The sequence below is a fragment of the Engystomops pustulosus genome, chromosome 1, assembly GCF_040894005.1.
Source record: "Engystomops pustulosus chromosome 1, aEngPut4.maternal, whole genome shotgun sequence".
Classification (NCBI taxonomy): domain Eukaryota; kingdom Metazoa; phylum Chordata; class Amphibia; order Anura; family Leptodactylidae; genus Engystomops; species Engystomops pustulosus.
In genome coordinates, this window is record NC_092411.1 from 82,601,452 (window position 1) to 82,626,882 (window position 25,431).

The following is a 25,431-nucleotide window of genomic DNA, read 5'->3' on the forward strand; positions in this document are numbered from 1 at the left end:
TTTGGTAAAGACCAGGTGCCACTTAGACTCCAGTCCCAGGCGTCAGCTAGTACCATCTCCCGCGGTGGTCCAGAGGGTCCACAGACCCACCCACACCTCACACTTAGATAATCTTCTGCTTTTTTCTAAGTGCTTAACTCAGGCCCAAAAATGTATTTGCTGATAAAAGATACACTGCACATTGATTTTGAACATATCCTTTGACCATTGTTTCAACCAAGCTGCTTTTGATAAAGCACCTTGTTTTGCCGAAAAGCAAATTCCTTTAATGTTCTTCCATTCCCTTTTAAGTGTATTTCTAGTTCACCAAGCCAGAAATAGAGGGTTCCTTCCACTGAAATGGCTGCAATATTGGTTTTTATACTTCTCATAGCTGCTTCTCACATCTTTCTTAGAAAGCAGTCAAATCTTTCTTCAAAAGGTAAATCAGTGTTTTTGACCACCTTGGTCATTTGGACATTAGCATGGAACTACCGGTAAATTGTCAAGAGAATAGTCAAATAACGTAGCAAGGGCCAGATACACAGCATGGCAAAGCAATAGCAAAAAGTATCAGAGTACTGCAAACAGCAACCAGTAATCAGAACTGGGCAGATATATAAAGGAGTACCTGACAACCATCCTTAGCAGATGACTGGTTTGGCTGTCCATCATTAAATCCATAGCTGAACTCAAAATGACACACCCAGCTTTATATATCTAAAAATATTGATATTAATAATGGTGAAGAGTGGCCCACTGCACCCATTTAAAGAACCTGGTTAATGGAAAGGGGTACAATATCTTGCTCATTGGCCATCTGGGCCAGCAGTCAGTATAGACAGCAAGAAATGGAGATTACAAATCAGTGTGACGCGACTCGCAGAGAGATTTAAATACATACCTACCCCACACACACACACACTCACAGAAACACACATTCAATATTTTCTGATATTCCAGCACCACTTAAAATAGAAAATCCCTCTACTTACACACCAGGAGGATGAAAGGAAGAAAGTTATCTCTCTTCACCTGAAAAACAACATGGTTCTTTTCCAAAAAAGCAGTCATGAGTTCATGGAGTCCATCCTACATTCTTGTAATGTAGTTGGCGCTTCTCAAATCATGCACATGCACACATTACATGTGTTCCCTTCCGGCTCTGTGCATAAAGACTGTCAAAACGAGTGTTAGACTCCACTGTTCCATGCACAGGTCTACACGTGCACATAATAGTGGATGTGCTTGGGCTTCACTAAATATGGCACTATTATGTTCATAGACTGTGATCTCTGAGAGAGGTTATCACTCCTATGGTTTGAACTGATGACGATTTTACTACACTGCAAGGTTTACCCCATGATTTGTAATGCATTGCTGAATAAGAGACATTTTTGCTGGGAGTAAACAGCTGAGTAGGTGAAAAAAGGTACCTCCAGACCAAAAAAAGTCACCAGTAGCTCTTCCTTTCAATATAATAATCATTATAGTGACATTCCCATTTTGGGCTGAAATGGATGCGTTGTAAAGGAGTAGAAATTAGTGAAAGCCCATTGGCCATGCCGATTTGTCATGCTTTGTGTAGCGCTGCATAATCGGTGTGTGCTATATATATAAATAAAGAATTAATTACCGTATATACTCGAGTATAAGCCGACCCGAGTATAAGCCGAGGCCCCTAATTTTACCACAAAAATCTGGGAAAACCTATTGACTCGAGTATAAGCCGAGGGTGGGAAATGCATTGGTCACAGCCTCTCCAGTATGTAGCCAGCCAGCCCCTGCCCCAGTGTATATAGCCTGCCAGCCCCTGCCCCAGTGTATATAGCCTGCCAGCCCCTGCCCCAGTGTATATAGCCTGCCAGCCCCTGCCCCAGTGTATATAGCCCCCCCTTCCCCTTCCCCGTCGTGCAGCACAACAATACTGGATGGATCGCACAGAAGATCCACGGGTGCCGCCAGAAAGGCGAGTTTTGATTTATTTATTTTTTTGACTCGAGTATAAGCCTAGTTTGGGTTTTTCAGGACATTTTTTGTGCTGAAAAACTAGGCTTATACTCGAGTATATAATTATTATTAGGGTTCTAATCAGAAACATAGTAGTTCAGAATAAAATTGGAGCATACAAGGTGGGTTTGGTAAACTGCTCAGATAACATTTTTGTACTTTGTCATATAATATGCGATATCATATGCAAACTCATGTGAGCAACAGTATCCAGTCAGCCAACAAATTAGTGGTAACTCCCACATGGGTAGGGGTGCACGCCAGATGTTGATCCTTGTTGCCAGAATCCAATTGTGGATAAAGTAGAAAATATTCCATAATGAAGTATTACATCAAAAGTCTTCCTTTATTCATCAAAGGTGTGGTACACCGTTTCGACCATATAGGTATTTGTCAAGCATCTTGCTTGATACAGACCTATATGGTTGAAACGTTGTACCACACCTCTGATGAATAAAGGAAGACTTTTGATTTAATACTTCATTATGGAATATTTTCTACTTTATATGCCATATCTTATGCTCATTGTGTTCAAGGAATATAGCAAAATGTGATGACAATTAAACTCTGTCTACACCATGTAAATGTTTGCAGTATAATCTACTATAGTGTTCTGCTTCTGGTCCCTAGAGGGCATTGTACATTATTGAATGAATTGGTTGTCCGTAAAATGTACAGGCTTGTGCTCTGGTCACAAATGTGAGGTAAGAGTGCCTCCTACAGGCAATAAATGTTATTAGCAAAAGAAACAAAACCTCACAATGGAATACAAATCCAAAAACAACAATAATAAAATCAATGGGGGTGGATTTATCTAAGATATGTTTTTGTGCTGCAAGATGGTGCCCGCAATTATGGAACATGCAACATATTTGGTGCAAAAAAAAAAAAAAACACCTCAGATTTCTGATAGATACTTGCCAATACCTTTTAAGGACACCACTCTTTTTGTTTTTTTAGATTTCCATCTTTTAATCATCACCTTGAAAAGAAATTTTATCCTTTATCTTAAAGAATCAGTGTTTGTACTATTTGTTGTATCGTGAATTTAGTGGCACTTATCGATTTCTATTGAGCCGATTTCAGGTGCAGCCACAATAGGTCTCATCACCAAAAGGGACCAGGAAGGAAAATTCAACAACAGATTTTGTGGTTGTGGGCACTCTCAAAAAACGGTTTCGGAAATGAATTATATACAATTTTAATTTCTGACGAATAATAAGACAATTAGTTTTTTAAAAAATACAACAAACAATTAATTTAAAAATTGTAACAAACAGTGTAGTGTTATCCACAAATGTATATTATGTATACTCTGGTATCTTGATCGTGAGGGTGCAGGGACTTGGTTGGTCCTTTTCTTATAATACCCCTCCTCGTGGAAACACATACACTGTGTATACTTATACAATATAATGTCTCAAGTGAGTTCTAAACAGAAGGATGTAGGAGCTTGGTCGGTCCTTGCCTGTTTAGTTCTTCTGATGGGTGTACACCAAAGACAGATATGTGGAAAAATGTGTGCAGAAAAAATTGATTGATAAAAAGTCCATATAAAAATACGTAGCTAAAAATATATAGAATTTGTAAAAAATTATATTGGAGGTAAATTGATGTCCAGGAGGTTTTACTAACTGACAGGATGTAGGGCCCTATACCTGTAATGGCTCTTACAGATCGTTTTTGAACGTTTTTTGGACAGTTAAAATAATCTTGCTTATAAATGTTGCTATATGAAAATTTGAACACTCACGATTAGTTGACAGCAACTGGTATGGATGCCCCTGTGTTCGTATTCCTGCTTTTGGTATGCGGGAGTGTCAGGCTTGCGGGATGTGGATCCGCTGGACCACTGCAGATGATGACTCAAGCCACTACCTGGGACCGGAGTCTAAGTGGTACCCGGTTTTCACCAGAGCCCGCCGCAAAGCGGGTTAGACAAGCTGCGGCGTGGTACCACCAGGTCGTTCCTCAGGCGTGACTTGTCTGCAGTGGCGGCCAAGGTTGAGGTACAGAAACAGCAGTCAAGGACGGGGTCACAGTCCAGGCACAGGGTCAGGGCAGGCGGCAGAGATGCAACGTCAGAATCCAAACCGGGGTCAGCAACAGGAGGTCCAAGCAGAAGGGTACGGGAACACAGAACTTACGACAGCAATACGGAGGGACACTGGAACACGGAGGTAGTCAGGCAACGCAGGAACACAGAGGGAGTCAGGCACGCAGGAGACACTAGAACGCAGGCAAATCGCAACAGAGCTTTCTCTAAGGCTGTGGGGCACAAAGATCCGGCAGGGCTTGCAGGAAGAGGCAGGCTTAAATAGATTTGGGCAATGTGGCCAGCGCCAATTAATGGCGCGCTGGCCCTTTAAATTTTCTAGAAGTGGCGCGCGCGCGCCCTGGGGCGTGGGACCGCGCGCACACGGAGCGAGGCGGGGACTCGGGAGCGGGGAGAGGTGAGATGCGCTGGCGCGGCGCCTGCGGGGAGCGAGAGGCACGGGTGAGCCCGCGACCCACATCGTGACAGTACCCCCCCTTCGGCCTCCCTCTCTTCTTGGGTTGAAGAAATCTCTGCAGAAGATCACGGTCCAGAATATTGTCCTCCGGCTCCCAAGACCTCTCTTCTGGACCGAACCCCTTCCAGTCGACTAAGAAGAACCGCTTCCCCCTTACTGTCTTCATATCGAGGATGTCTTTTACCTCATAGGTGTCGGTGGAGTCAGCCACAGGGATAGGAGGAGGTACTTGCCGGGAGAAGCGGTTCAGGATGACAGGCTTGAGCAGGGAGACATGGAAGGAGTTCGGGATGCGCATGGTGGGAGGAAGGCGCAACTTGTAGGATACAGGATTGATACGGGTCAGGACCTCGAAAGGACCCAAGAAACGAGGACCGAGCTTGTAACCAGGTATCTTCAGCCGGATGTACCTGGAAGATAACCAGACCTTGTCCCCAGGAGAGAAGACGGGAGGAGATCTGCGTTTCTTGTCGGCCTGGATTTTAGTGCGAGCAGACGCCCGAAGTAGAGATAGACGAGTCTGTCTCCATACGGAGCTGAGGTCCTGCACCAATTCTTCCACCTCAGGAACATCCGAGGGAACTGAGAGAGGGAGTGGAGGGCGTGGAATTCTTCCATAGACAACAAAGAATGGAGCAGCACCAGCAGACTCAGAATCCAGAGAGTTGTAGGAGAACTCTGCCCAGGGCAACAAAGTGGACCAGTCGTCCTGACGGGCAGAGACAAAATGACGCAGATAGCAGCCCAGACTCTGGTTGACTCTCTCCACTTGACCATTGGACTGAGGGTGGTAGGCTGAAGAAAGGTCCAACTTCACCTGCAATTGGCCGCAGAGTGAGCGCCAGAAGCGGGAGACAAATTGAACTCCACGATCAGAGACAATGTGCAGAGGAAGCCCATGTAGCCGGAATATATGTTGGAAGAAGAGACTGGCAAGACGTGGAGCAGACGGTAGACCTGGAAGAGGAACGAAATGAGACATCTTCGAAAACCGGTCTGTTACCACCCAGATGACAGTATTGCCCGAAGAAGATGGAAGATCCGTGACAAAGTCCATAGCCACGTGAGACCACGGGCGACTGGGTATCGGCAACGGAAGCAAGAGACCAGCCGGTTTTAGACGAGAAGGCTTATTTCGAGCACAGGAGGTGCAGGATCCCACAAAGTCCCGAACATCTTTGACCAAGTCAGGCCACCAGTAGTAGCGGGAGATGAGGGCCACGGAGCGTTGCACCCCAGGGTGCCCAGCCAGGCGGGAAGAATGTCCCCAAAACAAAATCCTCTTCCGCAGAGCAGGTCGGACATACGTCTTGCCAGGGGGAAGCTGCCGAAGATCCACAGGAGCGGCTGCAACCAACTGTTCTGGAGAGATGATATACTGAGGAACCGGCTCTTCTCCAACAACATCTGAGGCACGGGACAGGGCATCTGCCTTGATATTCTTCTCTGCTGGCCGGAAGTGGATCATCAAATTGAAGCGGGAGAAGAATAGTGACCAACGGGCTTGTCTGGGATTAAGACGTTGGGCAGTCTGGAGGTACGAAAGGTTCTTATGATCCGTATAAACACAGACTGGATAGCGAGCACCCTCCAAAAGATAACGCCATTCTTCCAGGGCAAGTTTGATTGCCAAAAGTTCCTTGTCACCAATAGAGTAGTTCTTCTCTGCAGGAGAAAAAGTTTTGGAAAAGAAACCGCACGTAAGAGTTCGGCCCCTGGGTCCTTTGTGGGTAAGCACAGCCCCTGCACCGACAGAAGATGCGTCCACCTCCAAGATAAAAGGCTTCTCAGTATCAGGTCTAGAAAGGATCGGAGCTTTAGCAAAGGCGGACTTTAACTTTGCAAAGGCCTCTTCAGCCGCTGGTGGCCAAAGGCGTGGATTAGCGCCCTTCCTGGTGATTGCCACGATGGGGGCAACAAGAGTAGAGAAATGAGGAATGAACTGACGGTAGTAGTTTGCGAAGCCCAGGAATGGCGCAAAGACCCTCTGGACGAGGCCACTGAAGAACGGCAGACAGCTTGGTAGGATCCATCTGGAGACCCCTGTCGGAGATGATGTAACCAAGAAAAGGTAGACTCCGTTGATGGAAGAGACATTTCTCGAGCTTAGCGTAGAGACAATTGGCTCGAAGGCCTAGGACTTGCTGTACGTGAGATTGATGAGTCTTGAGATCCGGAGAGAACACCAAGATGTCATCCAGGTAGACCACTACACACGTATACAGAAGGTCCCTGAAGATGTCATTGACAAACTCCTGGAAGACAGCTGGAGCATTGCATAATCCAAAAGGCATCACAAGGTATTCGAAGTGACCATCTCGGGTGTTAAATGCTGTCTTCCATTCGTCGCCCTTGCGGATACGAATAAGGTTGTAGGCCCCGCGAAGATCCAACTTAGAGAAAATCTTGGAACCGCGCAGGCGATCAAACAGTTCAGTGATCAGTGGCAGAGGGTAGCGGTTTTTAACCGTGATCTTATTAAGTCCATGATAATCAATACAAGGACGCAAGGAGCCGTCCTTCTTAGTAACAAAGAAGAATCCTGCACCCGCAGGAGAGGAGGACTTCCGTATGAAACCTCTTTGCAAGTTCTCCTGGATATACTCTGACATAGCTGTGGTTTCAGGAACGGAAAGTGGATACACTCGACCTCTGGGAGGAGAAGTGCCCGGCAATAACTCAATAGGGCAATCGTAGGGTCGATGCGGTGGCAAAGTCTCAACCTGCTTTTTAGAGAAGACGTCAGAGAAGTCCTGGTAGCACGTGGGTAAACCCTCCAAAGGCTTCTTAGACAGAGAGGAGGCCAATACAGGTACAGGCAGGGAGGCTCCCATACAGCGGGACCGGCACTCAGGACCCCAATGAAGTATCTCCCCTGTCATCCAATTGAGAACTGGAGCATGGAGCTGCAGCCACGGAAGACCCAACAGGATAGAGGACGTGGAGCGAGGTAGCACGTAAAAGGACAGTCTCTCCTTGTGTAACACTCCGACTTGCAAGGACAGAGGCTTGGTGCGGTACAAGACCGGGTCAGAGAGGATCTGGCCACCTACGGATGAGATGACCAACGGCTTCTCAAGGCGGACCACTGGGATGTGATGCCGGGAGACCAGACCGGCATCCACGAAATTCCCTGCAGAGCTGGAGTCCAGGAATGCAGAGACTTGGATCTGGGGACTGGCGCCAACGCTGAGAAGCACCGGAATCAACAGACGTGGAGAAGCTTGGCAGACACCTAGGGACGCTTCTCCCAAGAACCCTAGGTGCTGGCGTTTCCCGGACGCTGAGGACGGATAGGACAGGACCCGATGAAGTGCTCCGGACTAGCACAATAAAGACAAAGGTTACCCTGGCGCCTTCTGATGCGTTCCTGGGAGGAGAGTCTAGCTCTGTCCACCTCCATAGGCTCCTCTGCGGATGGTAAGACCTGAGGCTGGAGTGGTCTTTGGAAGACCGGGGCCAGGCGGGGAAGGCGTCGTGGACGGACTTGAGGTTGCTCGAAGCGTGATTCCTCCGCACGCTCTCTAAATCGCACGTCTATCCGAGTGGCCAAGGTGATGAGACCATTCAGAGTAGACGGAAGATCACGAGCGGCCAGAGCGTCCTTCACATGAGAGGCGAGACCCTTCTTGAAAGCGGCAGACAAGGCGGCGTCATTCCAGGCAAGTTCAGACGCCAAAGTACGGAACTGGACCGCATACTCTCCCACAGAGGAATTCCCCTGGCGCAAGTTCAATAAGGCAGACTCGGCGGAGGAGGCCCGAGCTGGTTCCTCAAACACGGCCCTAAATTCGGACACAAAGGCTGAGAGAGAGGCCGTAACCGGGTCGCTTCTGTCCCACAGGGGTGTAGCCCAGGCCAGGGCTTTCCCAGAGAGTAGGCTGATTAAAAACGCCACCTTTGATCGTTCCGAAAAAAACTGGGTCGGCATAAGTTCAATATGCAGGGAGCACTGAGTTAAAAAACTTCTGCACATCTTAGGATCACCATCATATTTGCTGGGCATGGACAAGCGCATCCTGGGTTCAACAGCAGGGAGAGGAGTCGGAGCTGTAGAAGTCGCTTGAGCAGCTTCCTGAACCTGTTGCGGTTGTTGGTTGGCCAATAGTTGCTGCAACATGGCAGTGATCTGCTCCAGCTGATCACGCTGCGCAGCAATCTGCCGGGATTGGTGGATCACAATAGTAGCGAGGTCAGGCTTACTAGGAGACGGAACCTCGGCGGGATCCATGGCCGGATCTTACTGTCAGGCTTGCGGGATGTGGATCTGCTGGACCACTGCAGACGATGACTCAAGCCACTACCTGGGACCGGAGTCTAAGTGGTACCCGGTTTTCACCAGAGCCCGCCGCAAAGCGGGTTAGACAAGCTGCGGCGTGGTACCACCAGGTCGTTCCTCAGGCGTGACTTGTCTGCAGTGGCGGCCAAGGTTGAGGTACAGAAACAGCAGTCAAGCTCGGGGTCACAGTCCAGGCACAGGGTCAGGGCAGGCGGCAGAGATGCAACGTCAGAATCCAAAGCGGGGTCAGCAACAGGAGGTCCAAGCAGAAGGGTACGGGAACACAGAACTTACGACAGCAATACGGAGGGACACTGGAACACGGAGGTAGTCAGGCAACGCAGGAACACAGAGGGAGTCAGGCACGCAGGAGACACTAGAACGCAGGAGACACTGGAACGCAGCAAATCGCAACAGAGCTTTCTCTAAGGCTGTGGGGCACAAAGATCCGGCAGGGCTTGCAGGAAGAGGCAGGCTTAAATAGATTTGGGCAATGTGGCCAGCGCCAATTAATGGCGCGCTGGCCCTTTAAATTTTCTAGAAGTGTCGCGCGCGCGCCCTGAGGCGCGGGACCGCGCGCACACGGAGCGAGGCCGGGACTCGGGAGCGGGGAGAGGTGAGATGCGCTGGCGCGGTGCCTGCGGGGAGCGAGAGGCACGGGTGAGCCCGCGATGTGGGTCGCGGGTCCACCCGTGACAGGGAGTGACCAAACGCCAAATGCTGTGTGGATTGTTTGATAGCCGTTTTCCACGTGTGATGGCGTCTGTGAGTGCCGTCCAGGAACGCTGTCCGGAGATGTTAACTCACACGTTCCTATTCCACCGTGCGGCTTCTTCTCTCAAAGTTCGGACTGGGTGACTCCCATCGTATGGTACAGAGAGTGTAGCACTCGCCGGTGGGTGAAATCGCATCAGCCAATACCCTAAGCAGTTGGTTCCAGTTCTCTAGCGTTTCATAAGTAAATATCTTTCTATTGCAGGGGATGTTTCTCAGATATACAAACTTTTCGTGCTTGTCATTGGTACGTGAGTGACAATAATAGTAGGTTTGATTCTGTAAGAGTGTTCAAATTCTGTAAGAGTGTTTAGATTCTTGCAGCTACACGCGTTTCGAAGCGCAATGCTTCTTCCGCAGTAGCTTTTTATTGTGAAAACCTCCTCATTGTTACACTTTGTTAAATACCCATTTTGGGCTAAAAAATGCCTGGCCTGGATCGGTACGGGCTGGATCGGGCTGTGAAAAACCTGACCTGGACCTATTTACTTAAGTTCTTTTTGAGATGGTGTTTTGTACTATTTGCAGTTCCAGCATCAAGTATTTGTGACAGTGTTACCTTACACTACTATTCTTTGAACCATTTGCATCAAACAGTACTACAGTGTTAGTTATAGTACTAATTTCATTTATATCCTCATACAGTACTACATTGCAGTGCTGTTGTTATTTCTTATTTCACCTATACCCTCATACAGTACTGCAAGTATTTTACAATTAGAAAAGCAGAAATTAAAGCATAACTGTTAAGTTACTTGACAGAAAATAGTTTTAGCACTTCTGGAGATAGCCTTTGACAACAATTCCAACGATAACTGTAAAAATAATATCTATATATCTATGCATCATCTCTCCCCATCTGTCGCTCACTCACACTCCCTGTCTGTCTCTCCGTCAATCACTCTCCCTATCTGTTTCTCTGTCTGTCTGTCTCTCTGTCACTCACTCTCCCCGTCTGTTTCTCTGTCTGTCTCTGTCAGTAACTCTCCCTGTCTGTAACTAACTTTCCCTGTGTGTCTTTCTGTCTCTATCCATCTTACCTCACACCTAAGCTGTCTTATACTCATTGACTATAGTAATCAATCAAAGCTCTGAGTTCATATTAATGACATGTGGCAGAATAGCAGCCAATCACAGCTCAGCTTCTAACTGCCACATCAGTAGCAGAAAACAATAGCTCCTGTATATGGTTGTTAAAGGCAACCTACCATCTCGGATCTGAAGAATTTCAAGAATTTCACTACTATAATACTGCCCCCTATGTGCAAGAATATAACTACTATAATACTGCCCCCTATGTACAGGAATATAACTATTATAATACTGCCCTTATGTACAAGAATATAACTACTATAATACTGCCCCCTATGTACAAGAATATCACTACTATAATACTGCCCCCTATGTACAAGAATATAACTACTATAATACTGCCCCCTATGTACAAGAATATAACTACTATAATACTGCCCTCTATGTACAGGAATATAACTACTATAATACTGCCCCCTATGTAAAGGAATATAACTACTATAATACTGCCCCCTATGTACAAGAATATAACTACTATAATACTGCCCTCTATGTACAGGAATATAACTACTATAATACTGCCCCCTTTGTACAAGAATATATCTACTATAATACTGTCCCCTATGTACAAGAATATAACTCCTATAATACTACCCCTATGTAAAACAATAGAATTACTATAACACTGTTCCCCTTTACCTCCAAAGACAACCCCCCCCCCAGGTTTTTTCTTCCTCCTCACTCAGGTAGCCCCCCATGTATGCTACTCCCACCTCATACAGAATCCCCCCAGGTCTTTCCCTCCCTCCTTAACCCCTTAAGGCCGGTGCCACACGCACCGCTTTGCCTGCGTTTGAAAAACGCAAACGCAGACAAAGCCGCACCTACCGGGGTGGGCCGCGGCCCGATCGCATCGGCGTTTGTATGGAAACGTCTGTGATGGGGAACGAGGCGCCGGTGTTTCACCAATGCGATCGGGCCGCAGCCCGCCCCGGTAGGCGCAGCTTTGTCTGCGTTTGCGTTTTCAAACACAGACAATTAGGTGCATGTGGCACCGGCCTAAGGACGCAGGGTTTTTTCGATCATTTCCAGCTCTCTACCTTCAAAAATCCTTAACTTTTTCATTTTTCCGTGTACAGAGCTGTGTGAGGGCTTATTTTGTGCGTAACAAATTTTACTTTTCCGTGATGTTATTTATTATTCCATGCCATGTACTGGGAAGCTGGAAAAAATTCCAAATGTCGAAAAATTTAAAAACAAAATGCATGTGCATCACGTTCTTGTGGGCTCAATTTTTACGACTTTCACCGTGCGCTGCAAATAACATCTGTTTTATTCTTTGGTTCGGTACGATCACAGTGATACCAAATTTATCTGGGTTTTATTGCATTTTAATACATTTTCAAAAATTAAATGAATGTGTACGAAAAAGAAAAAATATTTTGCCATCTTCTGCCGCTAATAACTTTTTCATACTTTGGTGTACGGAGCTGATATGTAATTTTTTGCAAAATGAGCCATCGTCTTCAATATTATATTTTGATAGATTGGGCATTTGGGGACGCAGCGATACCTAATGTGTTTGGGACTTTTACTGTTTATTATGTTTTATATCAGTTCTAGGGAAAGGGGGGTGATTTGAATTTTAAATAATTTATAAATTTTTTACATTTTTAAAACTTTTTTTTCAAATTTTTTTTCACTATTTCTTAGACCATCTAGGGTACATTAATCCTAGATGGTGTGATCGTTCCTACCATATACTGCAACACTAGTGTATTGCAGTATATGGTGTTTTTGCTTAGGATTCATTACAATGAGGAGCTTACCCACCCACCGCCTCATATGTGATGTGCCAACTCGGTGGAATTAAGCCTTGCATATGCTTTAACCCATTAAGGACTCAGCTAATTTTCCCCTTAAAGGGGTATTCTTGTCTGGGCATTGACATCCAGATTCATTAATCTGCCATATATAAACATTTCTTCAATTAGATGTCATTAAAAAAAATGTACCTGGGTAAAGATAATTTCTCATAGATGTAGTGATATGGTCCCTTAGAAACGAGATGGCTTCCTCAGATACGGCCACCTCTGCTGGAGTGATTGCACAAAGAAACAAAATGTTTTTGTATATGAAATGTCCGGGAGTTACTGCATGTCCCACAACCGTCCTGTGGTAATGATTACTGAAGCCGGGTGGTCAGGCAGGACTCTATATCGCATGTTTGGCCACCATTGCCAAAATGTGAGGTGGTCGTATCCAGGGAAGCTATCTCGTTTCTAAGGGACCATATGACTACATTTCTGAGAAATTGTGGCACATTTACTTACCCGGTCCAGTCACGATCCAGCAGCGCTTTCTCTGACACTGATTCGGGTCTCCCGGCATTCACTAAGGTCCGTGCACCCGATGTCAACCAGGTGTCGCTGCTGTAAGTGCTGTTCTGTACACAAATTATTTTTTACATTTCGCAGTTTTTCCGAATCCTTTGCCCCCCATTTCTGTCGTGTGAAAGCCAGTGCCGATGCGGCAAAATCCGATCGCGTATGCCAAAATCCTGGGGCAATTCCTGGGGCAATCCTGGGGAAATCGTAAATGAGCCACATTATCTACACACAGGAACATTTTTTTTTAATAACATCCAGTTGAAGAAATGTTTACATATGGCAAATTAATTCAATTAAATTTAAATGCCCAGTTGGGGCAGATTTTTCAAATCTGCCTTTTGTGACTATATGCGATTATAACTTTAGAACGCTTTGACTTACTAAGGTGATTTTCAGATAGTTATTTTCACCTTAGTAATATATTTTGGTTGAAATGTTTTGGAAAAAAATTAAACTTTGGTGAAAGGGAGGTGGCGAGGGTAACTGGGGGCCAGACATCATGTCCCTGCTCTCCGTGCTGCTAATTATAACTTTCTTTTCTAGGTGATCCCAGCGTGTAAGGACTAGCGATGGACATCATGGGGGTTGAGCGGAGGTGAGTATTTATCATTTTTTCAATGTTTTTTCAGTGGTTGATCTCCTTTATGCTTGCTAATTGTTTAAGCATCAAACATGAAATAAAACAGAATGAAGGTTCTATATGGAGGTTTCAAATTTGTTTATTTAGCCCTAAAATGTATCTGTACATGCAGGATAAAATAAGAAAACATATCTCAGATTTTGATGTGCAGTTTTTCTTGAGTGTGGCAATACACCACGTGTGGATGTAAACAACTTTATGGGCCCATAACAGATTGCAGAAGGGAGAGAGCGCCATCACGTTTTTGGAGAGCAAATTTTGCTGAAACAAATTGCAGGTGTTATGTAGCTCTCCGTGGTGCCTGCTCCCCCCGGCATCACTCACCTCTCTACGCTCCTGCTCCTGTCCCATCTCCCATCGCAGAATTCTCTGCCGGATCTTCGTGCTATTCTATAAGAGAAAGCTTGTACCCTTCTTTTGTATTGATCTCCCGTTGTGACCCCGGACCTGTTCCCGTTTATGCTCCTCTGCTTCCAGCCCTGACCTTCTGCTCTGCCTCTGACCCTGAACCTTTGCCGTCTGTCTTGACCGCCTGCCTGTCCTCGACCATGAACTTACCTTCTGACTCTGTACCTTGCCTTGGCTGCCACCACACCCGTGAAACGACCTGGTGGTACCACGGCGCAGCAAGTCCTTCCCCTTTTGTTGCGGGCTCTGGTAAAATCTGGGTGCCACTTAGATTCCGGTCCCAGGTTTCGGCTGGTGTCATCGTCCGTGGTGGTTCTGGGGGTCCACTACCCCTGAAGCCTGTAGCATTTGCTGAGCCTATAACATACCAAAACAAGAAACGCCTAAAAAGTGACACCATTTGAAAACTAAACTATTTTTGAGGTGGCTAAACCCTATTAATTACATTTTATTAACTTTTTTGGAATGCAAAAAAAATATTCTAATACTGATTTTTTACTTTTATTTTTGCGTTATACACTTTATGGCATAGATATCATGTTATTTATGTTCTAAGTACGATTATAGCAATATCCCATTTACATAGCTTTTTATGTTTGAATTATTTTGCTGAATAAAAACGCTTTTGGAGAGAAAAATCACTTGTTATTGCATCACCATCTTCTGAGTGGCGTAACATTTGGATTTTTTTAGTTAATTGAACTTTATTAGGGCTTATTTTTTGCGGAAGGACTTGTACTTTTAATCCCAGGTATTTTCCAATGTAGCAATGTATTAGTCGAGTTGGGTTTTCTGTAGACAGTTGAGTCCAGTGAATCGTAAGGACCCCTCTTGAGAAGTACATCAAGAAAAGGAAGTTCTATACCCTGTATGCCAAATGTAAACCTGGAGTCCTATGATGTTTTGATTCAATCCGGCCACAAAGTCCACAAAATCAGATCATGACCCACTCCAGTTGTCAAAAATGTCATCAATATACTGTGCCCACATCTGGATGCCCCTAGTATTCTCCTGTCCCCAAAGACATACACCACTTCCCATCAGCCCAGGAGCAGGTTGGGGTAGGTTGGTGCACACGGGCAACCGATAGCCGTGCCACTGAGTTAATATAGAACCTCCTGTTAAACTGGAAGAAATTATGTATGTAGGAGAACTCAAGGAGATGGAGCAGTATCGTTTTTGCTCACAGTATTGGGTACCTCTTCTAAGTAAGAAATAGGAGACCACTTTGAGGCCCGCCTCATAAGGAATGGAGGAGTAGAGGGCCTCAATGTCGACACTTGCCAAGAAAAAAATGGTTTTAAAATACTGTTTGTTTGCTTTGATAATCCAACTTTTTGGCATGTTTTTTTTTTCTTTACTTTATTCACTGTACAGGTTCAGTAATGATTTTATTTTATTGTACAGGTTTTTATGGACGCAGTGATACCTTATATGTTAGATTTGTGCGGATTTGACTTTTTTATTAAATGTGTGAGTTTAATAATATGTGGGGCATTTAGGGGACTTTTATAATTTATTTTATTCTTTATTTTGTAACAACTTTTTTCACTTTCTTTTTCTTTCCCTCTCGGTGACTAGAACAAGCGTTCATCTGATCACTTGTTCAAGCTAATCCACTGCAATACTGACATATGGAGGCTTATTAGAGTCGACATGAACAGTGACAGATCTTGTCAGAAACCGGATCTGTCACTCAGCCTGGTGGTCCTTTAATTGGCCCCTGAAGCTGCCGTGGGGACTTGCGGCACCCCCAAACCCATCGTGCAGGAGGACGATGATCCAGGTGGGGGCAGGTGAGGAAGCCCTATAGACGCTGTGATCATGTTTGACCGTGGCACATGCAGCCAAGATCGCGACTATGGGAATCCAAGCTGATATAGCAGATGTTGTATACAGCCGGGTTCCCACAGAGTTTTCAGTTGTTACAATGCATTTTCAGCCATGGTCGGCAAGAGGTTAACTTTTATTTTTAACATATCTATGCTATATACAATGTAATTTATGTTTAATGGGTCAGTATGATTACAGTAATATCCAAGTAGCTTTTTTATGTGGGAATAATTATGCATACTACAAAAACATATGAAGAGCAGTGTCTCATTTTCTCCACACATACCACTTAGAATTAACATCAAAATGTTAAATCTTTGTCTCATCAGACCAGAGAATTTGCAAACTTTATGCAGGTTTTTATACAGTCATGGCCAAAAGTTTTGAGAATGATAAAAATGTTAATTTTTTACAAAGTCTACTGCAACAGGTTTTATAATGGCTATTTGCATATACTCCAGAATGTTATAAAGAGTGATCAGCTTAATAGTAATTACCGGTAATTGCAAAGTCAATATTTGCCTAGAAAATGAACTTTTTCCCCCCAAACACATTTCAACTTCATTGCAGGCCTGCCTTAAAAGGAGCAGCTAACATCATTTCAGTGATTGCTCCAGTAACACAGGTGTGGGTGTTGATGAGGACAAGGCTGGAGAACAATTGGTCATGATTAAGTAAGAATCACAACACTGGACACTTTAAAAGGAGACTGGTGCTTGGCATCATTGTTTCCCTTCTGTTAACCATGGTTATCTCTAAAGAAACACATGCAGTCATCATTGCACTGCACAAAACTGGCCTAACAGGGAAGAGTATGACAGCTAGAAAGATTGCACCTCAGTCAACAATCATCGCATCATCAAGGAATTCAAGGAAAGGTTCCACTGTTGCCAAAAAGCCTCGAGGACACCCAAGAAGGACCCGCAAGCGCCAGGACCGTTTCTTAAAAGTGTTTCCGCTTCGGGATTGGGCTACCAGCAGTGCAGAGCTTGCTCAGGAAAGGCAGCAGGCAGGTGTGAGTGCATCTGCATGCACTGTGAGTCGGAGACTCTTGGAGCAAGGCCTGGTGTCAAGGAGGGCAGCAAAGAAGCTACTTCTCTCCAGAAAAAACATCAGGGACAGAATGATATTCTGCAAAAGGTACAGGGAGTGGACTGCTGAGGACTGGGGTAAAGTAATTTTCTCTGATGAACTCCCTTTCCGATTGTTTGGAACATCTGGAAAACAGCTTGTTCGGAGAAGACAAGGTGAGCGATACCACCAGTCTTGTCTCATGCCAACTGTAAAGCATCCTGCAGCCATTCATGTGTGGGGTTGCTTCTCAGCCGAGGGAATCGGCTCTCTCACAGTCTTGCCTAAAAACACCTCCATGAATAAAGAATGGTACCAGAATGTCCTCCAAGAGCAACTTCTCCCAACAGTCCAATAGCAGTTTGGTGATCAACAATTCCTTTTCCAGCATGAAGGAGCACCTTGCCATAAAGCAAAGGTAATAACTAAATGGCTCAGGGAACAAAACATAGAGATTTTGGGTCCATGGCCTGGAGACTCCCCAGATCTTAATCCCATTGAAAACTTGTGGTCAATCATCAAGAGACGGGCGGACAAACAAAAACCAACAAATTGTGACAAAATGCAAGCATTGATTGTGCAAGAATGGACTGCTATCAGTCAGGATTTTGTCCACAAGTTAATTGAGAGCTACCAGGGAGAATTGCAGAGGTCCTGAAGAAGAAGGGTCAACACTGCAAATATTGACTTGCTGCATTAACTCTTTCTGTCAATAAAAGCTTTTGTTACTCATAATATGATTGCACTTGTATTTATGTATTTGATAAAAACATCTGACAAACACACATAAAACCAGAGGGCAACAGATCAGGTGAAAAAATAATATTTGTATCATTCTCAAAACTTTTGGCCATGACTGTATGCAATGAGCAGAGGCTTCCATTGGCACACTCTACCATAAAGCCCCAACTGGTGGAGGGCTGCAGTGAGCTGGAGCTCAGCCACAGTGTGCTTGGGGTATTTCTTTACCTCTCCCACCAAGGCTCTTCTCCCAGGATTGCTTAGTTTAGCTGGAGGGCCAGGTTGATGAGGCATTGTGGTCATCGCAAACTTCTTCCATTTAAGGATTATGAAGGCCACTGTGCTCCTAGGAACCTTGAGTGCTGCAGAGATTCTTTTGTGGCAAGGCATGGATCTGACCAAGGTTACAATTCTGTCAATGAGCTCCTTTGTGTGTGCTGTTCCTAATCAAGTCCAATCTGTTTAACTAAACACCACTGGACTGCAATGAAGGAGTAGAACCAGCTCAAGGAGAATCATAAGGAAATGGACAGCATGTAAAACAAATATGAATGTCATAGCAAAGCGTCTGAATATTTATGACCAGTTTTTCATGTCAAGATGGAGTGTAGAGTGTACATTAATTATCAAAAAAACCCTTTTTTTATATTTCCAATGAAACAGAGTGAAACAGTAAACGGGTCTGAATACTTTCTGTAATCTTTGTAAGTAATAATCATCTACCATCATGTAATCTGGTGGTAGATGTCCTTTAAGCCTATGATACGTGACTTAAAGTTCTGTAGAATCCAATAATGGTAGTTTGTCACTAGAGGCAGATTTACATTGGTGATAAGCATCCATCACAATGTCATAGAGATAGAAACTAAACTACCGTATATACTTGAATATACGCTAAGTTTAAGTACTCACCTCTGGCGCTCACGCCTGGCATCCTCTTTCCCCTGACTTGGCTTCTCCCCGCATCTTCGGCCTTCCAGGCAGTGGCACGTCTGTGCTTGCTGCCGGCATGCCCACACTATGACACGGTGACGCGCCCTTGTCCATAGTGTGTGGGTGGGGGCAGAGGGCATAGATGTGACTCTGCCCGCAATGACGGGAAGCCAGAGCTGAGACGAGAAGACAAGGCGGGGGTGAGTGCCAAGTTTATTATTTTATCATGAAATGGTTGATGCTGGACACTGGGGGGGACACTGCTAGGCATTTTTTGTAAAGGGGATCTTGGCTGGACATTCTATTAAAGAGTACTTGCTGAATTTTCACCCTAGGCTAATACTGGAGTCAATAAGTTTTCCCAGTTTTTTGTGGCAAAATATTATATATTTATACACAAAATACACTTTATACGCTATACTCTGGTCGGCTTATACTCAAATATAAACGGTATATGACGAGTGCTTCATAGTGAATATGGTCTTCTCTGCATCCGAGTAAACCATATTTCCTAAATTTCCTAAAAATTAAATTAAAAAATTGCTTTTATTTTGCTGATCTGCACAAATCCTACTATACATATATTTCTATTCCAGAATAAAATTAGTCCATGCGCCCCTGTTTTCTATTGAGGGAGGAAGGGTCAGCTCCTCCTCCTCTCCAGCACACGGAAATACATTGTGGTTACGAGGTATTCATATTGGGATTTAATACTAGAGATACATTTGGTGCATGAAGTATTTGTCAAATATGTTGTACTGTTGATGTTTGGAAAACAGTAATTTTAGGTTTGAGTGCACCCTATATATTTGGAGAAAATAATATACGTCTCTCCCCACAAAATACTTCATGATCCAAAGACAATTGACATTATTCCAATGGGATTCATGTGAAAATAAGCAATGTGTCTCATCCAGCATCCAGCCCTGGCCTTGCATTTGTGAAGCAGGGTAAAGCATGCAGATATCAAAACTGACCTTCAACAGAACATTCCTTTCTGACTTATCGCCTTGCTATCCATCTCAATGCACCACGTAGCTACCAGAAGTTAAAGGCAGGAAAAGTTACTTACTACCATGCTTCAAGAATCAAGACTAAGGGAAAGATTTGATATTGCTGCAAAACTAAAATAAGAAATTCACACAAATCCCTGATAATAACTAATGTATTAGTCAATGAACATAATAAGAAAATTCTATTCATTGTAAGAATGATGCCCTTGTTCCCAATGTAAATTTCTACTCTCATTTCTGTATAAACTCAATGTAGAGGAGTGGACCACATTACATTTGTGGGAACAGAGCCTAATACATAGGCTTTTCAAAGATTTGTTGTCATGGTTGGGGGACATTTATATATTGAGTAGAAGATGCTCATCAGAAGCTTCTTTAACCCGTCCCTGACTCTTCTTTTTTCTGTCCACAGAACTGTATGAGAACATGCTTTTTTACGCCACCAGCTGAAGTTATTTAACCCTTTAGTGAAGTAGCCTGAAAAGTCTCTAGTAGCTGGGCATGTTTAGCAAATTTTTGTAAGCGGCGGTTTAAAGGCCATAACTTTTTTTTTTGTGTACTAGCTTAAATTTTTTTCCTGTGTTTTAATCGGGATACATAGAGCTAGTTAAAACCAAATAAAAGTTTAAAAATAATTTTCATTTATATTCTTATTTGGGGTTAAGTATGGAAAAAAGTCTTTTTTTATGAATATTTATGAATATTTTGTGTGTGTTTTTACTTAATATGTCCCCCATGAGGTCATAAAAGACCCGTGGGGGACATTTTCTGTTTTTTTGTTTTGTTTTCTAATACTGCTTTATTCTTTTGAGCCTCAGGGTGCGGTGACTTGTCACGTTTAACGCAAACATTGAAAAACGTATTGCAACAGCTAAAGAGAGATTTGCCTAATTAAAACAGCTGTTAACACTGGCATTTACAAAATGCTATTGTTAACAAATGCATGTGATAACAATGTGTTAACGGTTGCGTATTGTAAACACACATGTTAACAGTTGTTAAATTAGGAAAATAAATGCGACATGTGACCGCACCCTCAGTTACAGGGGGAAACTACCACCTGTTACTGGTGGTGCTGATCTGAGCTGGACTGGGTTTGTTTAGACCCGTATAGAGCCGGCGGCAGCTCGATGCTGTGAGGAGCAGAGAAGGGAGAAGCGGTAACGAACCACTTCTCCCTAGGGTCTCTGGGTGTCTCTGGCTCTGCTATACGGCACAAACAATCATCCCGTGGCCCGCCCCCTCTCTGTTTCTGCAGCCTCTGTGTTCCTGCAATGCCTCGCCCCTGTGTTTCTGACTCCTGCTCACCTGTCCGGCACTGCGTCGGCGGTCCGCCCACCGTCTGTAACTCCTCCAGCTCCTCCAGGCTGCAATGCATGTCCCATGTCACATGACTGACGTGACTGACCGTCATGTCACAACAGTCACGTGACCAGAGGCTCGTGTTGCAACCTAGAGGAGTCGAGCCGCCATTTTGGTCAGACCTGGAGTAAAGCTACAGGGAAGAAGACATCACCCGAGGGTAAATATATAAGTTTATTATTTGTAAAGGGAGGCCACCAGGGGCATTTTATTAGTATAGGGAGGCAGCTAGGGGCATTTTAGTAGTAAAGGAAGGCCTCTAGGGGCATTTTATTAGGGAAGGGAGCCTGCTACTGGACATTTTATTAGTGAGGAGAGGCTGCTCCTCGACATGTTATTAGTGAGGAGAGGCCGCTGCTGGACATGTTATTAGTGAGGGGAGGCCGCTACTGGGACATGTTATTTGTGAGGGGAGGCCGCTGCTGGACATGTTATTAAAGAAAGGAGGCCGCTGCTGGACATGTTATTAAAGAAAGGAGGCCACTGCTGGGACATAATATTAGTGAAGGGAAGCCACTGCTAAGACATGTTATTAGTGAGGGGAAGCCGCTGCTGGATGTGTTATTATTGAAGGGAGGCCGCTACTGGGACATGTTATTATTGAAGGGAGGCCGCTAATATATATATTTTATGGGAGGGGGGGCTCACTCATTCCTAGTAACGCCACTGCCCCCTCCTTTGTGCACCTGGGCAGCTCCTCTGTTCTGCTACTTCAGAGCTCACAGCCTGGTGAGCTGACATCAGTGGGGGAGGGAGGAGTTGTACAGGAGCACAAAGGTGGGGGCCAAGAGCTGAGCAGTTTGCAGCACAGACAAGTCCCGTTTTTTGAAATGCATCCAAACCAAAGCCCAATTCCTGTGACCTACATTGCGCCCTGACAAAATCTACCTCAATTTACCTTAGACTCCCACCCATTGTGTCTTATATTTTTGAGTAATAAAGCTTGTGCGGAATTAGGGGTGGGGTACAGATTCAGAACCTCATTTATTTGATATTGATCAACAATATGGTCTAAAATACCCCAAATTCTCATGCTCAAGAAATACCATTAATTTGTAAAGGTAAATTATTTTTTTTAATCCAAGGACTGGCAACAAGGCGGGGGTTGCAAAAACCTCCAGTTCACTTGCCGTGTACCTAACCCCACCCTCATATACGCCTACAAAGTATGATACCCCCTTTTTATTGGCTCTCACAATATATAATTCAAGTATGTAAAGCTATATACCTTCTTTCCTTTTTGCTGTGTGAAAAGGCTCTTTTCTGAAGCTTGGAGGTGCGATGTGATGACATTATAGTGTCTGCCGGCTGCAAGGACCTAAGAAGGGTGTGCATATTTTTTATTTTTATTTTGCAAAGTTCTGCAATCTCAGAATAGGAAATGTTTGCCCTTAAGTTAAAGCCAATGAGTATTATACTATTTAGTTATTGCTGTCTGGGATGGGAGCAGACAGGAGGTTGCACTACAGGGAAAATTGTCTTAAATAAAGCACTTTTTATATGTACTAGCTTTATATGTACATATTCTCATATGTAAGGCTGTGTTATAGCTCTGCATTGTAAAGCATTATGGCATGGGCGTTGCTAGGGTGGTAAAAGATCCGGGGCACGGGCCCAAATGCACGTGTATCGCACTTTCAGTAATGCCCCCTCCTGTATATGTGTGGTTGGACCTATAATTACTGTACCTAACATATACAGCTACAGAAACCACAGGAGAAATCCCTACCTGTTCCATCCAGTGACTGCAGGTGATGTGTTCTCTAGCTTCTCCATTAGGTCCCGGCATCTCCTCAGCATCATTCACCACACAGACATCTTATGTTCTTCATTGTCCCTACATCTTGGCCCCCTAACAGTGTCATCTTGCTGCTACCCCTAACACTCTACCGCCTTTATTGTAAGACCCCTTTCACATACATGTATGCTACGGTCAGGCCAGAACTGCTTGGCGGGGAGGTGGAGGGCTGACCGCTCCTCACATTCTTACGGAAGATCTCTTTTTCTTGTGACACACAAGTGTGCTCACTGTACTGTGAACAATGCTCTCCTATAGTGGCCGCTTCCTAGTATAACATATTGTAAAAGCCATAAAACACACTATATATATATATATATATATATATATATATATATATATATCTTTAACTGTGCCCCCCCCCAATAATTTGCCCTCAATGTTACCCTAAACTAAATCATGCCTAATCATGCCCACATAAAGGAGCAGTCTGCACACTCCCCACTAAGAAGTTGCCCACAGTGCCCTCACAGCCCCCAGTAATGTCCCCCAAAGTCCCCTCTAATGTCCACCTGAGCTCCCTGCAATGTCCAAAGAGCCCCCTGTTATGTCTTCTACACCCCCCTGTGATGTCCAAAGAGCCCCCTGTTATCTCTTCCACACCCCCCCCTGTGATGTCCAAAGAGCCCCCTGTTATGTCTTCCACACACCCCCTGTGATGTCCAAAGAGCCCCCTGTTATGTCTTCCACACCCCCCCCGTGATGTCCAAAGAGCCCCCTGTTATCTCTTCCACACCCCCCCTGTGATGTCCAAAGAGCCCCCTGTTATGTCTTCTACACCCCCCTGTGATGTCCAAAGAGCCCCCTGTTATCTCTTCCACACCCCCCCCTGTGATGTCCAAAGAGCCCCCTGTTATGTCTTCCACACACCCCCTGTGATGTCCAAAGAGCCCCCTGTTATGTCTTCCACACCCCCCCCGTGATGTCCAAAGAGCCCCCTGTTATGTCTCCCCCCCCCCCTGTGATGTCCAAAGAGCCCCCTGTTATGTCTTCCACACCCCCCCTGTGATGTCCAAAGAGCCCCCTGTTATGTCTTCCACACCCCCCCCCCCTGTGATGTCCAAAGAGCCCCCTGTTATATCTTCCACACCCCCCCCCTGTGATGTCCAAAGAGCCCCCTGTTATGTCTTCCACACCCCCCTGTGATGTCCAAAGAGCCCCCTGTTATGTCTTCCACCCCCCCCCCTGTGATTTCCAAAGACCCCCCTGTTATGTCTTCCACACCCCCCCCCCTGTGATGTCCAAAGAGCCCCCTGTTATGTCCACAGATACCACTCTAATGCCCCCCACAGCCCCCCTGCAATGTTGAAAGAGCCCCTTATAATGTTCCCCACAGCCCCCCTGTAGTGTTTCCAGAGGCCCCCCAGTAAGGTCCCCATAGTTTCCCTGTAAATGTCCCTCACAGCCCCCACTAAGAACACCCACCACAGTGCCCAATAATGCCCCCCCAGCCCCCTAATTTCCTCACAGGCCCCAGGGGTGTCCCCAGCGCTCCCTGTAGCCATCAGCAATGTCCCCCACATGACTAAGTCGTCTGATTGTGCCTCTCTCCCCCCCCCCCACTGCATAATTTAAAAAAAACACTGATACTCACCTCAATCTCCTCCGGCTTGTCGCTGTTCTCTGCAGGACCGAGTCGCGGTGACGTCATCACCCGGCGTCTCCTGCTCCCGGCAGCTGTAGTGAGCTGCTTGTAGCAGGAGATGCTGTGTGATAGCGTCTCTTGCTCCCTGTAGTGGAGAACGGAGCTCCTTCACCACTACAGTGCTCATCAGTGCCGTCGGCTCCGTTCACCATTACAGGATACGGAGCGGGGATATCTGCCCAGGCAGCAAGAGAAGTGTCCTGCTGACCCGGGACATTCGGGGCACGAGGCAAAAGATCCGGGGCACAGGCCCCGGATCTTTTGACCTAGCGACGCCCCTGCATTATGGTATACACCACGTTCCAAAGGCAAATTATATATTTCTCTGATTTTCCTAAATGGTTGATGCAAATGACAGTATAATAAAAGTCATCACCAGTTACAGTATAAATCAGATTTTATTGAACAAACCTCCCAATGATAACAGTATATATTCAAAAAAAAATTTTAAAACTCAAAATGCACAATTCTAAGTTATTATGCACAGCAGTGTTTCAAAACATTTTGTAGGTTGTAAAGAACTGAAATTTGCAGCATTAGGAGGTCACATTCATTGAAATCAAAATCGATCCAAAACATCCGAAGAGGCCAAGTTACATGTTAACATAGGAACCCTTCTAATCACCTTCAGAATTCTTGCATCCATTGAGTGTGAGTGAGTTGTTGGAGAGTTTCTGCTTAAATTTCTTTGCATGATGTCAGAAAATCCTCCCAGAGCTGCTGTTTTGATGTGAAGTGCCTCCCATCCTCAGAGGTCTTTTTCTTGATGATAGGGTTTGTATGCTGGACATAATTTTCAAATACACTCTTGTTCACTCATGAGTGTCATGCAACCTTGGATGGTCCAGATGGATGGAGTAGTGGATGGTTGGCGGTTGGCCAGCATTTCCCCAGTTCCCAACAAAGCTGCAACGCCAGCAAGGAGGTGGAGGAGTCATGTTTTGGGGGCTGGAATCATGGGGAGAGAGCTGGTAGGCTCCTTTGTGGTTCCCTGAAGGTGTGAAAATTAC

The 25,431-nt window shown here is 45.1% G+C and overlaps 1 long non-coding RNA gene across 1 annotated transcript in view; it reads left to right on the plus strand.

Moving 5' to 3' along the window:
* Positions 1 to 15,885, plus strand: part of LOC140077007 (uncharacterized) — a 30,603-nt gene extending 14,718 nt beyond the window's left edge. The window contains exons 2-3 of the long non-coding RNA XR_011849690.1: positions 13,521 to 13,572; positions 15,607 to 15,885. This is a non-coding gene — a long non-coding RNA (uncharacterized lncRNA). The remainder of the gene's footprint in view (positions 1 to 13,520; positions 13,573 to 15,606) is intronic.
* Positions 15,886 to 25,431: the final 9,546 nt, after the last annotated feature.